General features: G+C 48.9%; 1 pseudogene across 1 annotated transcript; it reads left to right on the top strand.

Moving 5' to 3' along the window:
- The first annotated feature begins 2195 nt into the window (after positions 1–2195).
- On the top strand, positions 2196–2896 carry LOC308522542 (annotated as a pseudogene). The gene is made up of 2 exons: positions 2196–2228; positions 2362–2896. The product of its transcript is annotated as an uncharacterized misc_RNA (transcript).
- Positions 2897–11551: the final 8655 nt, after the last annotated feature.

The following is an 11551-nucleotide window of genomic DNA, read 5'->3' as shown; positions in this document are numbered from 1 at the left end:
AGCTTCCTTTCTCATTTCCTTATTTTGGTAAAAAATGTCACACACACACACACACACACACACATCAGGAGTGGATAAGTGATTCAGCTCTCAGCCAGTCTTAGAACTGCATCCGAGAAACCAAGATGGCGGGATAGGTTAACGCGGGAGATTGCTGCCTCGAACAACCACTTCAAAAAACAACTAAAAGACGGAACGGACATCATCCAGAACCACAGGAAGGCTGGCTGAGTGGAAATTCTACAACGAGGAGGAAAGAGACTATCATACCCAGACTCAGAGGAGGCGCAGTGCTGAAGTGAAATACTCAGGTGCGGAGTGCGCGCACGGAGCGGGCTGGTAGCTGAGGACGCGGTTGTTGTTTTCAATCGGGAGGGAGTTTCAGACTCTGAGCTCCAGATCCGGGCGAGTCTCTAGGGACCCAGACTCAATGGGGAGAAGCGGGACTGTCTGGCTTCAGTCGGAACTCGAAGGCAGCTTTCTCTCCGAGGTTTGCAGCGGTTGCTGGGACTCTGTGAGGCAGAGCCCCTAGGGATGGAACTGAGAGCAGCCATAACTGCTCGCTCCAGCCCGCCCTGTAGATCCCCGGGGACCCGCCCCGCCCAAGCCCTGCACAGAGCCATTTGCCGGATAGCCTCAGGCAAACGCTAGATTAGCACCGCCCTAGAGATCCAGCACAGAAGCTCTTCCACTGCAGACACAGCGGACTCTCATAGCCAGTTAGCCTGGAGGTCAAATCACCCCCGGTATTGCCGACAACAATCAAGGCTTAACTACAACAAGACTGCGCACAAAGACCACTAGGGGGTGTACCAAGAAAGCATAAAAAATGCGGAGACAAAGAAACAGGACAAAACTGTCAATGGAGGATATTGAGTTCAGAACCACACTTTTAAGGTCTCTTAAGAACTGTCTAGAAGCCGCCGATAAATGTAGTGAGATCCTCAAGAAATCTAATGAGACCCTCGATGTTATGATAAAGAACCAACTAGAAATTAAGCATACACGGACTGAAATAACGAATACTATACAGACTCCCAACAGCAGACCAGAGGAGCGCAAGAATCAAGGCAAAGATTTGAAATATGAAGAAACAAAAAACACCCAACCAGAAAAGCAAAATGAAAAAAGAATCCGAAAATACGAAGATAGTGTAAGGAGCCTCTGGGACAGCTTCAAGCGTACCAACATCAGAATTATAGGGGTGCCAGAAGATGAGAGAGAGCAAGATATTGAAAACCTATTTGAAGAAATAATGACAGAAAACTTCCCCCACCTGGTGAAAGAAATAGACTTACAGGTCCAGGAAGCGCAGAGAACCCCAAACAAAAGGAATCCAAAGAGGACCACACCAAGACACATCATAATTAAAATGCCAAGAGCAAAAGACAAAGAGAGAATCTTAAAAGAAGCAAGAGAAAGAAACTCAGTTACCTACAAGGGAATACCCATACGACTGTGAGCTGATTTCTCAACAGAAACTTTGCAGGCCAGAAGGGAATGGCAAGAAATATTCAAAGTGATGAATACCAAGAACCTACAACCAAGATTACTTTATCCAGCAAAGCTATCATTCAGAACTGAAGGTCAGATAAAGAGCTTCACAGATAAGGAAAAGCTAAAGGAGTTCATCACCACCAAACCAGTATTATATGAAATGCTGAAAGGTATCCTTTAAGAAGAGGAAGAAGAAAAAGGTAAAGATACAAATTATGAGCAACAAACATGCATCTATCAACAAGTGAATCTAAGAATCAAGTGAATAAATAATCTGGTGATCATAATAGAATCAGGGACATAGAAAGGGAATGGACTGACTATTCTTGCGGGGGAAAGGGGTGTGGGAGATGCGGGAAGAGACTGGACAAAAATCGTGCACCTATGGATGAGGACAGTGGGTGGGGAGTGAGGGAGGAAGGTGGGGCGGGAACTGGGAGGAGGGGAGTTATGGGGGGAAAAAAGAGGAACAAATGTAATAATCTGAACAATAAAGATTTAATTTAAAAAAAAAAAAAGAACTGCATCCCTCTTACTGTAGTGATTGGCTCAAAGGATGGTGCTGGATCTGAGCAGGGCCAATCAGAGACCTTCCCTGGGATTTATGGATGGAACTGGGATTACTGCTGTGGAGAGACAGCAGTGTTCATGGAGAAGGAAATTGCCCTTCTACCCCTCACTGTCCACTCCTGTTGCCCATGTGCTACCAACCTCCTGAGCTGCCCCAGCAGGTGAGGGATGAGCCAGCTTCATGTGTACGAGGAGGTGCAGGCCTGGCCCGGTCCACAGGTCTGCGTGTCTGTCCCCAGCACTCTGCAAGGCTAGAAAAGGAGAAAGAACCTATCCAGAATCCCTGCATGACAGGAAAAGGAGGGGCTATCTCAGCAGGAAAAACTCTACAGTGAAAACGAAGGAAAGCTGGAAAGCGAGGGAAAGACTGAAGATGATGTAGATACACAAGATGAAGGAAAAGTCTATGAGGAAGAAAAGCCAGAAATGGAGGGGAAGCCAGAGCATGCGGAAAAGCACCAACATGAGGGACAGCCAGATGATGAGGGGAAGCAAGTCAGAAGGTGAGGGAAAAGCACCAGGTGAGGGCAAGTCAGAACCCAGGCCAAGCCAGAGAGCCAGCCATGGGCTGCCAAGGAGCTCCCGGCTGAAGATTGTGTGCCCCGGAAAAATAAAACCAAAAACGGACGGGTGGACAGATGACTCCCCCAAGGACTATCAGGAGGACTTACAGGAAAGGCATTTGGGCAGTAAGGAGATGATGAGGAAATGTGGAGACACCTCAAGGGCTCAGGAAGAGCTAAGGAAAAAAAAAAAAAAGAAGAACAAAACGGATGGTTTTCATTGGATGCAAAAAAATGTATAGGATCCATTCCTACCAAGGGGCTAACAGGGTGTCATGGGAGTGCAGGGTGGAGATAGGACCCAAAGGGACTTACATGATATCCCATACTTTAAAGCCTTTGGACTTTAATTCTGATTTCTCTGGTAAGAATATTTCAACTCTGTTTTCTCTGGTGGGCATTTGCCAGGTGATGTGTTTTCACCTTAAGCTGATACTTTGCTTCAGGTGTCTGTCATTCTTGTTACCAGCGGCCTTTTTATCCAACTATACAGTGCTCTATATCAGTAGGGGATTTTCACCCATAAGCATGGAAGAGATATTCATGGCACTTTGTAAAACAATGAAGGAAAAAGTTTACACACACACACACACGAAATTGCTCTTCTGACTAGTCCAACAGCTCAATGTAATTGTGAAATGAGGCAGAAAGCAAATAAGTAAATAAATAAATCCACCTATTCTCTAGTCAAAATCAACATCTCTACCAGACTTGGCTCTGAACCACTTGGGTCTGTTTCCAAAGTTAAGTTTCACCCTGAGGATTTGCTACCATGGAGGACAGCAAAACAACACTCCGAGGCTTGGACGACAGGTGGAAAAGTGCTCTGTTTTGGCAGCAGTACTGCTGGGTTGGGTTTAGCATGCCCAGGGACCACTTAGAATTGGACACACTAAAACAAAAAAAAAAATTTATTTGGATGGTTAATGTACTCATCACAAAATGCAAGAGGCCTATTCTGTGGATTGCCTTTTCTTTTTTTCTTTTTTTTTTAAATATATTTTATTGATTTTTTACAGAGAGGAAGGGAGAGAGATATAGAGTTAGAAACATCGATGAGAGAGAACCATCGACCAGCTGCCTCCCGCACATCCCCCACTGGGGATATGCCCGCAACCCAGGTACATGCCCTCGACCGGAATCGAACCCGGGACCCCTCAGTCCACAGGCGGACGCTCTATCCACTGAGCCAAACCGGTCTCGGCCTGTGGATTGCCTTTTCATTCTGTTGGTAGTATCCTTTGATGAACAAAAGTTTTCAATTTTGATGAAGTCAAATTTATCTATTTTTTCTTTCTTTTTAAAAAATATATTTTATTGGTTTTTTACAGAGAGGAGGGGAGAGGGATAGAGAGTTAGAAACATCAACGAGAGAGAAACATCGACTCAGCTGCCTCCTGCACACCACCTACTGGGGATGTGCCTGCAACCAAGGTGCATGCCCTTGACCAGGATCGAACCTGGGACCCTTCAGTTGCAGGCCGACGCTCTATCCGCTGAGCCAAACCAGTTAGGGCTCTATTTTTTTCGTTTATCGCCTGTGCTTTTGGTTTCATATTCAAGAAATCATTGCTAAATCCAATGTCATGACTTTTACCCCCTGTGTTTTCTTCTAAGAGCTTTACAGTTTTATATCTTTGATCCATTTTGAGTTAATTTTTGTATGCTGGGTAAAGATAAGGGTCCAACTTCATTCTTTCACAAATGAATATCCAATTTTTCCAGCATTTGTTGAAAAGACAGTCTTTCCCTATTGAATGGTCTGGACACCCTGTTGAAATTTTCATCATTTAGCCATATATGTGATGATTCATTTCAGGGCTCTCTATTCTATTCCATTGGCCTATCTATATACCTGTCCTTATATCAGTATCATACTGTTTTGATTACTGTATGTTTCTAGTGAGTTTTGAAATCAGGAAGTATGAATCCTCCAACTTTGTTCTTCTTTTGCAAGATGTTTTGGCTATTCAGGGTCCCTTAAAATTCCATATGAGTTTTAGGATGGATTTTTCTATTTCTTCAAAAAGCATTGATGGGCTTTTGACAGGGATTATACTGAATCTGTAGATCACTCTGAGTAGTATTGAAAGCTTAACAATATTAAATCTTCCCTTAATAAACACAGAATGCCTTTCCATTTATTTCTGTCTTCTTTAATTTATTTCAGCAATGGTTTGTAGTTTTTAATGTACAAGTCTTATACCTGCTTGGTTAAATTTATTCCAAAGTATGTTATTCTTTTTTATGCTACTGTAAATGAAATTGATCATTTGGGGGTTTTCCTGCATTCTGTTATTGTAGTGTATTATCCTAATTGATTTTTCATATCTTGAACCATCCTCCATTCCAGGAATAAATTCCACTTGATCATATGATATAATTTCTTTAAAATGTGCTGAATTTGGTTTGCTAGTATTTTATTGAGAATTTTTATAGCAATATTCATAAGACTTATCGTTTTATTTTATTGTGTGTCTTTTTCTGGCTTTGATATCGGGGTAATGATGGGATGACGGAATGAGCTAGGAAGAAGTCCCTTATTTTCAAATTATTGGAAGAGATTGGTGTAAATTCTGAAATGTTTGGTAGAATTCACCAGTGAAGACATCTGGTCCAGCTTGTTTCTTTGATGGGAGGTTTTCTGTCATTCCTCTTACTATTCTTGTTTGTATTTCATTGTATGAATTTGCAATCGTTTATTTGGCCAATTTTTTATTTAGACATTTATATTAGTTTTAGTATTTTGCTATTATAAACAATGCAGCGATGAACATCCTCGGGACACGTTTTTTGGGGGGGACACACTTTAAATGTATAACTTTAGCAGTCACATTATTTTATGGTCACACCTCGTAAGCTGATTGATATTGGAAATGGGAAGCTCCACCAAGGCAAATATTTTTTTCTTATTAATACAGTATTTGTCTTCCTTCTGTCCAACCCTGAGCCAACCACTTTCCCCAGGCTGCCTGGGGAGGTACAGGAAAAGGAACAGACAGGGAAGACAAGACACAGGAACAAGAACTATGGGAGGTGCCCTAGCTGGTTTAGCTCAGTGGATAGAGTATCGGCCTGCGTACTCAGGGGTCCCAGGTTCGATTCTGGTCAAGGGTATGTACCTTGGTTGTGAGCACATCCCCAGTAGGGAGCGTGCAGGAGGCAGCTGATCGATGTTTCTAACTCTCTATCCCTCTCCCTTCCTCTCTGTAAAAAACCAATAAAATATATTTTTAAATTTTTTTTTTAAAAAAAGAACTATGGGCCAGGACCGGTTTGGCTCAGTGGATAGAGCGTCGGCCTGCGGACTGAGGGGTCCCGGGTTCGATTCCGGTCAAGGGCATGTACCTGGGTTGCGGGCACATCCCCAGTGGGAGATGTGCAGGAGGCAGCTGATCGATGATTCTCTCTTATCGATGTTTCTAACTCTCTATCTCTCTCCCTTCTCTCTGTAAAAAATCAATAAAATATATTAAAAAAAAAATAAAAAAAAAATAAAAAAAGAACTATGGGAGGTGGAGACAGCTCCTTCACATGGCGAAGAGGATGAGAAAGGCCACCATCAGGCAGAAGAGCTCCCAGATGGCTAGAAATAAGTGAGGCCAGGGGACGTGGGGCTGCCAAGCTGCTGAGGTTCTCATCTGTCGGTGTCTCTGATAGTCTCAGCACCACTGCAGACAGCGAGCGGCTCACCTGAGAGGTGCTCCTGACCCAGGAGGGGGTGGAGACAAACCTGATGCAGGCACACATTTCAGGGATGAGGGGAGCTGCTCCCAGTGCAGAGAAGACAGGGCGGGGGAGGGGGACTCGAAATTCACAAATTTGTGTATGTGATATGGTGCCTTGTACAGTGCGTGCTATCAATATATTTTGTTGAATCAAATGAAAAAGAAAGCCAGTCCTGAAGTTCGCCTGAGATCTTCCCAAGTTACTCTGACCTTGGAGAGTCTTGGAAACTTCAGGTTGAAGGTAACTTTATAAATCACGAGGTTGACCAGTCTCATGGCCCCACTTCTCAGTTCAGGCTTAAGTCTTCTTCACTGTGACTCCAGCAAGCGCTGCTCCACCTCGAATCCCTCCACTGCCTGGGAACTTGGCGTCTGCAGGCGGCCCATTCCATTCCATAAAGAGTCATTGGGTACCTAACACATGTCCGGCACGGGACAGAGGACAGTTCTGTTGTTAGAAAATGTTTCTTTGTATGTGAACCCAGCTGATGTGTCTCTGCTGTGCCGCTTATTGTAACCTCAGAGCCAGACAGAGCACGAAGAACCCCCTTTCACAGACCTGCTCCTCAGTTACTTCTGGGGAATGCTCCTGCCTTTTGGAGACGGCCTGTTTCACCATCGCCACCTTCTCTCCCTTCCCTGGACTACTGCACCAGCAACACCCAAGCTCATCATGGCCCCCAAGTCTGCACAGGACTGGCCCTGCCCACCTTCCCCTCTCAATTCACTCCCCTCTCCGTTGTGCTCACCTCACGTCAGGCACACGGCCCTCTTTTCTGTGGAATCATATTGCTGAGCTCTGTCCAGCCACCAGGCTTCTTTGCATTTACTGTTCCCTGCCTTCCCCTCTGCCGAGTGTCTGGAGGGCGCATGGATGCCCAGGCAGGTCTCCGAACCCCACAGAGGGCTCGCTGGCAGACAAGGGCCCTGCCCACCGTAGGACCTCCCAGACCTGTGGCTGGCACGAATAGGGCGCAGGCGGCTGATGTGAGTGGGTGGCTGTGATGGGGACACTGACCCGGACAGCACAGAGCATTTAGACTGAGAAAAACTGAGGGAGGTCCGAAAGGAGAGAAACAGAAGTGACTCTTCACTTTGCCCTGTTGGGAAGCACCTCACCTTCCCCAGGTCCACCCCAGAATCCCTGGGGGCTGACACCTGCCTCCTCTGATTCACACCCACCTCGGGGGGGAGGGCAGTCCTTTGCCCCTTTCTCCAGGGCTTATCCTCCTCTTCTTTTTGTTTCCCAACTGAGGACCTCATGCTTCCATCCTTAGCCTGGACCGGGCCAGGAGGCTGCCACTGCATGTGCGCCTTGGGGACGGTGTGGCAGGTGTGAACCTGGGTGGCCTGGCTCTTGCCTCAGCTTTAGCCCGTGGTCGAGGCCCAAGCCTGGGGCCGTGGGGGTGGCCCACTATCCAGAGGCTAAGACAGAGACAGCACTCACCCTGGGGTTTCACCAACTGAACATCTGTGCCACCTGGGAAAGCCCTGTTCCCCTCACCCCCACCCCCATCAGGCCCAGGTGCGAAAGGGGCCCAGGCAAGGTCATCTCTGAAGTCCCTTAGTGCCTCCCATCCTGAGTCTCTGGGCCCAGTCTCTGGGTGGAACAGGTCCGCAGCCGAGCCCTTGCTCCCAGAAGCCTCCCTGCCCCATTGCTCCCAGAGCCCCTCCCCCAGCAGCCACGCTCATGCTGCCCCTCCACCCACCTTCCCTCAGCTGTGATGCTGCTTAACCTCCACAGGCTGCCGAGGAGCCCGAGTGACTGTAAAAGGGAAGGAATGTCCAGAGGCAATTGTTTCTCCCTGATATCACTGGGGGGAGGTTGGGTTGGGGGGCCCAGCCAGACAGTGGCGGAGGCAGGATTCTCCCCGAAACGCATCTCTCCCTGCTGCGCCGGCCCCTCTTCCCCAGGCGCAGGCAGCGGCCACCCCCTCTCCTGTTACCCTCCGCATCGCATTAGTTTAAGACCTTCAGGCGGCAGCCTCCACTCCCAGCTTTCTCCACCTGACCCCAGACCCTTCCGTCAGCCCCTCAGCGCACACCCACCCCAGTTCTCACAAACCCCTCCTCCGCCTCCCCCTCATCGCCCCACTCCCCAGCTCCTTCTCCGGGCGCCAACCCCTCCTGCCCGCGCTCCTTTTACAGACATGGAGCGCTGCGGGTTTTCTGCCAAAGTAGGAGAAGTCTGAAGCGAATCTCACCTCCTCCCAGCTCCCAACCTATCCTACCAAATAGGACGTCTGGCAGGCTGCGGGGAGGCGGAGGGGGCCGCGGTGGTGGAGGGGAGAGGGAGGGTGGGGGGGCGGGTGAAGCGGAGCCTCAAGGGGGAGGAGCCAATGAGAAGGGTGGAGGGGAAAGCCCTTTGTGGACTCTGAGCGCCCCACAAAGTCCAGGTGTTATTTGCATCAGTTAGAGATGGGGGGATGGGGAATGGCGAGAATGGGGTCGGAGGTCCGGTCCAGGGAAGGGGAGGAGACTTAGGTAGCATTAAGGGAAGATCCCCTGGAAGGCACCCTGATGTGTTGGGAGCAGCATGTGGCTGGGAGTGGATAGGCTGTGTGACACTGGACTGGCTGCGTGCCCTCTCTGGGTCTCAGTTTCTCTTGCTTGAAGTGACATATCCCTTTCCATTCTGGCCCCAAGAAGAGGAGTGACAGAGGCCCCTTTCTTCAGAATCCACCATCAGGTGGGACCCAGATCACTGGTATGTCCCCAGAATAGCCTGAATCCCACCACACGTGGATGGATGTGGCCACACCTGCCAGCAGAAATGGAATCGGGTTCCTCCCTCCTCCTCTTCTCCCTCTCCCCAGGCTTTCATCTCCCCTGGGTGAGCACCTGGTCCTGCCCAGCACAACGAATGCAGCCCCCTTAGGGCGCTCAGCATCTCAGTTGTCCCCTCACCATATCTGGCCACCTCCTCACAATTCCCAGAAGTCTACCCTTGAACTTCTCCAAATCCACCCAGTCCTGAAGCAGCAGAGACGGGAGGCAGAGGAGCCCCAACACAGACGTGCATCTCCCCCCTCCTCCCCCCTCCCCGCCCCCGCAGCCACATTGAAACCCCCTAGCAGAACAGGGGCAAATGCTCTTTGAACAGAGTAGGTGGAAGAGGGTAAGGGGTGTGAGAACTGGGGTGGGGGGATCAGGGTGAGTCAGAAACAGGTATGTGCAGGGTGGTACTCAGCCCCGCTCCACGGAGATTTCACAGTCTCTTTCCCCTATGCTGGGACCCAGCTCTCACTCCCCCTAACCCTCTGCTGAACTGTAAGCCCCTTCTTTCTTTAGACATTAACCCAGATAGAGAAAAGCAGTTTCCTTTCTTCCCTGGAATTCTCTGTCAGGTTCTTAGTCATTCAGCCTTCTCTTCTGCCTGATTCATTCATTCCTTTCATCTTCCCTCACAGGCTTTTTTTGGTTTCAGCCCCTCCAGTTTGGTCAGATCCCTGCTGTCCTGGACTCTTTCCAGGTTTCCTACCGCCCTTTGAGGCTGTGGGGTTCTTTAAACAGGGCCTGAGCAGGCTGGCAATGACCTCACAGGGCCACTATGCACAGTTGCTATATATAGCCTTATAGGATCATCCTCTTCTTCCTCCAACCAGCTGAGTCACAGTCAGCTTGGGGTCCACTCAGACCCCAGGACCTTCTCTGCCACTCCAGACCACAGCCCACCACAGCACCCTGAGCTGTTCTTTATTCTCCAAACCACCCAAGTATGCAATGAAAGTGAGTCTTGGGTCCAGAAGACCTTCTTGGGCCCTCATTGTTTTTATAGCCTCAGTCCTTCATCCCTCTGTCCTCTCATACCTGGCCAGATAGCCAGCCATGGCCTAAATCCCATTTGACTTCACAGAGGTGTGAGCAAGGAGAGAGATTTGGGGAGCAGCTGCTGGATCACTACCTGGGCTTAACTCCTCTACCACTCTTGGGTAAGTTACTACCTATTGGAGCCTCAGTTTCTTCATCTGTAAAACAATAATGACAGCATAGGTTTTCTAGGAAGATTAAATGGGAAATTGTCTGCAAAGCACTAGGTACACCTGGCGCACAGTAAGTATTCAATAAGAGTCAGCTATCGCTAGAACTTTACCTCCTTTGACTGATAAAGAGCTGGTTCTCAGATACCCAGGGACTGGCTTGAATCCTTGCTTCAGGTCAGCAAGTGTAGGACCAAAACTAATAGCCAAGACTGCCTAACTCCAAAGCTCTCTATCAGAGGCATGCCACCTCTGAGAATAACAGTTATACCACTTATTAAGTGCCTACTGTATACTGGACACCTGTCATGTAAAAATCACTGTATCTCCAAACTTCATAATACTGGGAAATAACTATTATCCTCATTTTACAATCACAAATTCTAGGCTCAGAGAGGTTAGGTAAGTTCTTTAAGGTTGCACAGCAAGTAAGCACACAGTCTGGATTTGTATTTTAGATAATGGCTCTTGGAAGCCGGACTCATTTCTCTGCATCGTCTCTAAGGCCTTGCTGCAGACTGACTTGGCAGGCTCAAGCAGTTTCCTTTCTAGGTACTTCTTTTAAACGGCCTTATTGGGGGATCTCCACTGGAAAGTCCATTGTCCAGTAGAGGGCAAGTCCCTCCCAACATTCTGCCCTGCTCTTCTCCCCAATCCCACTGCTCTCCAGAAAAGGGCCTGGGCTGAAAGAACCAGCTCTTTATCAGTCAAAGGCTTGGGGTTGTTAGGGAGTCAGGTCCCATCGGCAGAGGAGTCTGGCCTTTATCCCACAAGCCCCGGGGGAGGGGGGGGGGCACTGCCCATCTCCTGACCTCCTGTGTGGGGAATAAAGAGGCCACTGGGGGCTGCTTTGCCTAGTACCACCCTCAAGCCAACCAGGCACTGGGGCTCCCCTGCAAGCTGGAGAGGCTCCCCTGAGTGCGTCCTGGCCCCAGACTGCCCCCAACCGGCCTGGGAGAGGGCCTGGGCAGCAGCAGGCACAACCCCGTCCTGGAGAGGCTGCCTGGAGGACTGGCACTGGGGGCCAGGCTTGCTCCTGCAGCCTCGGGACTCAAAAGCAACTGGGGAATCCACTGTCAGCTGCTGGGATTTTCACTGCCCAGCTCCCAGGCGCAACGCCACCCAGAAAGCCCCAGATGCAATCCCCTTCCCAGTGATAAGGGCCCTGAGATAGAGTTTGTTGAAAATGGAGCACTGAAGCTTTTTCATCCCT

The sequence above is a fragment of the Myotis nattereri genome (genome assembly GCF_964212035.1).
Source record: "Myotis nattereri genome assembly, chromosome: 7".
In the NCBI taxonomy this organism is placed as follows: Eukaryota; Metazoa; Chordata; class Mammalia; order Chiroptera; family Vespertilionidae; genus Myotis; species Myotis nattereri.
The sequence above is the reverse complement of the archived record's forward strand: the minus strand, read 5'-3'. Positions and strand labels throughout refer to the sequence as shown.